The sequence below is a fragment of the Microtus ochrogaster genome, linkage group LG5, assembly GCF_000317375.1.
Source record: "Microtus ochrogaster isolate Prairie Vole_2 linkage group LG5, MicOch1.0, whole genome shotgun sequence".
In the NCBI taxonomy this organism is placed as follows: domain Eukaryota; kingdom Metazoa; phylum Chordata; class Mammalia; order Rodentia; family Cricetidae; genus Microtus; species Microtus ochrogaster.
This window is the reverse complement of record NC_022031.1, coordinates 662,713-667,889: the sequence shown is the minus strand read 5'-3', so window position 1 is coordinate 667,889 and position 5,177 is coordinate 662,713. Positions and strand designations below refer to the sequence as shown.

At 49.3% G+C, this 5,177-nt stretch overlaps 1 pseudogene; it reads right to left on the bottom strand.

The window, feature by feature from the left end:
• The window catches only part of LOC101987063, a 16,405-nt pseudogene that overhangs the window by 10,649 nt on the left and 579 nt on the right, over positions 1–5,177 (bottom strand).

The window sequence follows — 5,177 nt, the reverse complement described above, 5'->3', positions numbered from 1 at the left end:
TCAGTGAGGAGGGAGGTACTGCCAATCATCAGAGAGGAGGGAGGTACTGCCAATCAGTGAGGAGGGAGGTACTGCCAATCATCAGTGAGGAGGGAGGTACTGCCAATCATCAGTGAGGAGGGAGGTGCTGCCAATCAGTGAGGAGGGAGGTACTGCCAATGACCCTGAAATCCTGCAACTTTAGGAAGAAACTTGAACCCCATGCAAGGGATTTTAGATTGTAAACTAAATCATAGATGAATTTAGTAGATGATTTTTGTTGTTCTTCTTGTTTTTTTTGCAAAATCAGCCTGGAACTGAAGACCAGGGTGGGTCTGATGAGGAATAGTGAACTTCAAATCAGCATAATCCAGAGGGAGGCTAACGCAGTTGTCAAAAGTTGTCAAGTCAACAGATGGTGAAGGGCTCCGGATGCAAAGGGAGGAATGTTTACAGCTCAAGGGTGAACTGGGTGGGAGAGGGAAGACTCAAAGAAGCCCAAGTTTCACTGGTTTCCTTGACCAAATACATCCATGCACGTTCACCCAGAGGACTGCAAATAGCAACAGAAGTAGTTAGAGTCGAGTAAAACGATGAGCTGAGTTTCACGCTCTTAAGGTTTGTCCTGAAGATGGGATGTCTAAGAAGAGAAGGTCAAGGAGAGTGGTCAGGTGTTACACAGCGAAGGGCATCGTTTGAGTTAATGCATCAGCTATGAGTAGGTGGAAAGACCTGGATGAAGCTAAAAAGCCATGTTTGCTCCGCAGGGCATTCTGCTAAGCATGAAGAATGGAGAACCCTGATCAAGCCTCACCGTGGTCCATATCCACTTGAGTTCCAGAGACGACATTCTGAGCATCACCAGGCTCCCACAATGCTGAAGGAGGCAGCCTCCTGGCCACTGCTGCTTTTGCTCTACGGTCTTGTCTTTGGGTTAGTGTTGACTGTCAACTTGGAAGGAACTGAGAGACGGGCTTCTGGGTCGTCTTTGAGGGCTACCTTTGTTATGCTAACTGAGGTGGAACCATTCCCTGTTTGGATCCTGCACTGTTTAAGTGGAGTAAGAGAGCAGAGCAGAGACATGTAGGTGTTCATTGCTGTTCTATCAGCAACAGAAATGTCCTTTGTAATGCAGGAGAGTGTAGGACATCCACCTCCTTCTCTCTCACTTTTCTCTCCACCCTGCTCTCTTCGTCTGGCTACTTCAGAGGCCTACTAATTCGTGCTTTCCTTCAGCCTTCAGTGGAGTCGACCCGGGCACCTCTCCCACACTCAACTCCACTCCAGAGGACTCTGAGTTTCTGCTGCTCCTCCAACAGTCTTCTCCTGTAGAGGTTCTGAGAGTAGCAGGCATAAAAGACAGGGCATGGGGACCTGGTGACCTGGTGACCTGGTACTGAGCACTTTCTGAACCTGCTTTGCTTCCTTGATCCCTTTACCCAGCATTCCAATGGGTATGATGGACTAGATGTGTCCACCTGGAATACCCTGTGATGGTGAGTCTCTCTATCTATCTATCTATCTATCTATCTGTTGAAATAAGAGCGGCTGGGCTGCGTCCCCAGGCGCCCGGCCGCCCACATGGCTAGCTTAGCTTATGCCCCGAAATAATTACACGGAAACTGTATTCTTTTAAACACTGCCTGACCCCAATAGTTCCAGCCTCTTATTGGCTAGCTCTTACATATTAATCTAACCCATTTCTATTATTCTATGTAGCCCACAAGCTGGCTTACCAGGAATGATCTTAACCTGCGTCAGTCTGGCGTGGGAGAACCATGGCGACTCACTGACTCAGCTTCTTTCTCCCAGCATCCTGTTCTGTTTTCTCCGCCTACCTAGGGGTTGGCCTATGAAATGGGCCTAGGCAGTTTCTTTATTAATAAGAAATCATTCCCACTATCTATCTATCTATCTCAATTTGGGAATTTCATACAATGCACCCTGATCACACTCACTTCCCGTTCCTCCCAGGTCCACCCTCCCACCCCTATGCCCTCCTCCAAAAATGAAAACATAAAATACATCAGGTCCAATTTTGTTGCCCATACACTCATTGGAGTATGGCTAAACTCCCAGTGGTCATCCCTTAAAGAAAACTGAGTTCTTTCCTATTCACCCTCCACTCCCAGAATCCCTTAACTGTGAAGAGCTACACTTCAGCTTCGTTATCACAGTTTTTAAGGACTCTCTCCAATAGCATTGAACTGTTTCTTTTTAGCGGGGGTGGGAGGGGGCCACAGATGTCTTCAATGTCTCTCATTTTCAATTATGAGTCTGCAGTCATCACTACCACTGCAAAGCAAGTTTCCTTGCCCTTAATAGCCAGGGGCAGCATGACTGGTGGACTTCCATCTGGCCTTTGATGGCAGCACAGACCATCGAGGTCTTTCGAGGGAGCCCAATCCAGAAAACAAGCCTTTCTCCATCACAGCTGCCATGTCTCTAGTTGCCTCTTTCTCCTGCTGGCTCCCTGCTCTTCTGCTCTGTTCCGCCAGCCTTCCCTCATCTCCCTGCACATTTACTCATCACAGTGGCATTGGGAGCTGCAGTGTGTCACAAAGTATTTACTTTCCACAGGCAAACACTTACTGCAACAGTCATTGATCTGGTTCAAGGTTTCTGGTTTCTGAAGCACCACAAATCCTGGGCTAGTGCTGAGAGTCCTCTCGGATAGCTTGTTACTCAGGATCAGGGTGAAGTAACAGCTCCGGAGGGTGTCAGGCACACACTTCTCTGCTCTCACTGCTGGCTGTCCTCCTGGCTCACAGGTACAACCATGGTGGTAAAGCCTAGTTTCCTAGTTTTCAACTGGATTGGGATGAGAAGCTCCAAATTTAGCTAAGCACAGGTCTGTGACGATGGTTCCAGAAAGAGTTAGGTAAGAAGGCAAGACCCACACTGAACAGCAGCAGTGCTCTCCCTGAGGCTGGGGGCTCGCGTGGAAGGAGGAAGCCCAGAATGCAGACAGGCTCTCCCACCCGCTCTAATCCTGGTCCACTACACCGTGGTTGGCTCTGCTCGGCCCGCGTCGCCACGATGGACTGGAACTCCTAAAGCAATGAGCCAAAACTGTTCCTCCTTTAAGCTGTGTTTCGTCAAAATGATGCAAAGACTAGCATAGTCCCCTGAGCAACAGGTTAGAAGGACGGTGAGCCCCATTGGGGAGTCAGGGGAGCATGGACATCCCACTTGGGCTTCCTCAGCAGGCCACTCTGCTCTCTCTAGTCTCCAGGCATGCATTTTCATTGCGCTTGTCACAGCTTGGAGACTGGCTGTCTCTGCTCTGTAGACACCATGACACTGAAGATATCTGAACACTTGTGAGATTGCTTTTCTTCAGTGCCGGGGATCAAGTCCAGGCCTCATACATGCCAGAGAGGGGTTCCACGGGCCAATTCCCAAGCCACGTGGCCATGTTGAGTTGCCATTTTAATTTTTCTCCCACTGGAAAACAAGCGCTTCTTCCACGTTAGGAGAGGATGCTGTGTCTCTTCAGACGGTCCTGCTTTGCTGTGGGGAGTGACTGAGAAACACTCAAGTCTCCACACTTAGTTCCTTCGCTGGTTGGATAACGATGGCTTTAAAAACAGGATAGTTGGCCAAGCACAGTGGTGAGCACCCCTCCTACTTCTGGGAAGGCTTTGAAACCAGACAATCCTACAGGTGCCTCTGGGCTGTGAAGCAGAAAAATAGACTTCCAAGGAAAGTGAAAGTAGTATCTATACCTGTAGACAGGCCAAGAAGTGTCCCGAGAGAAGAGAAGAGAACGTGCCAAGAGGCAAGGATAAAGGGAATAATTCCAAGGATCGAGGCCAGGGTTTGGGGTCCTGACAGAGCAAGGCTGTGTTGAGGAGCTGTGGATCAAACCCTAACAGTGCTGTGCTCACACTCACAGGGATCAGACGCTCCCCGCCTTGTTAGTCACCCCTTCCTTTTAGGTGGAAGTAGGTTAGAAGGTCCTCTCGGTGCCCACCCTCTCCCTCCTTCCTTCACTCCCCCTCTGCCTCCCTTTGTGGTACTGGAGACTACAACTCAGGCTTTATGCCTGCCAGACCAGTACTCTGCCACTAAGCCATATTCACAATCCAGAGCCCAGCATTTCGTTCCTAGAGAAATGAAAACCTTCGTCCACACAAAAACTGCTACTCAGGGCTGGGGATGTAACATACAGGGAAAGCATCGCCTAGCGTGTGCAAAGCTATGGGTTCCATCCCCAGCACTGCCCAAAGAAATGGAATAAACCACAGCAACGTTGCTTATCACAGTCCCAAAGCATAACAGAAGCAACTGGAGAATAAAAACGTGGCAGACCGACACAAGAGATTATTATTTAGCAACAGAAGTAAATGAAATTCTGATACATGCTAAACATAAAGACATTGTTAGTGAGCCACATTTTATATGAGTCCGTGCGCAAGGAAAATCCAGAATAGTCCAACTTACAGACATCAAGTAGATTCGGGGGTGAACTCTGGGTTCAGGTGAAACCTTGCCTCAGTATGAAGGAAGGCTGGAGAGGACTGGAGAAGTCCCTTCATGCACCCACATGCATGCAAGCACACACACACACACACACATACACACACACAAAGAAAAGAGAAAGAAAGAAAGAAAGAAAGAAAGAAAGAAAGAAAGAAAGAAAGGAAGGAAGGAAGGAAGGAAGGAAGGAAGGAAGGAAGAAGAAACAAAGCCTGGTGTGCTTGTGTTGGAACTCTATAGCGGTGGAGTGTGGAAGACACCACCTCTCCAGGCTCAAGGAGAGACCTGGGCCAAGGGAATAAGGCCGAGTGATGGAGCAGGACACTGGACACCCTCCTCCGACCTCATGCGCTCACGGAGCTCGTGCATCCGCAGGACATACACGAAACAAGTTTATTTTAATATAAAGAAAAAATGCGGGCTGAGGGAGGCCCTGGGTTCAATTCTCAGCGCTGCCTTAAACAAAACCGGATAGCAGCGAAGAGTAGCGTGGCCGTGGTCCTCGATTAGTCCAGATTATAAGGAAGAAGTACCGCGTGGTGGGCGGTGCTTCCTCTGGCCACAGTGAAGAGGAGGAGGGTCAGGAGCAGATTGGGGCTGAGGAGCGAGGTTTTAAGGGGAGGGCTCAGTGAGGAAGGAAAAGAGTGGCTGGGCGATGGTGGCGCACGCCTTTAATCCCAGCACTCGGGAGGCAGAGGCAGGTGGATCTCTGTGAG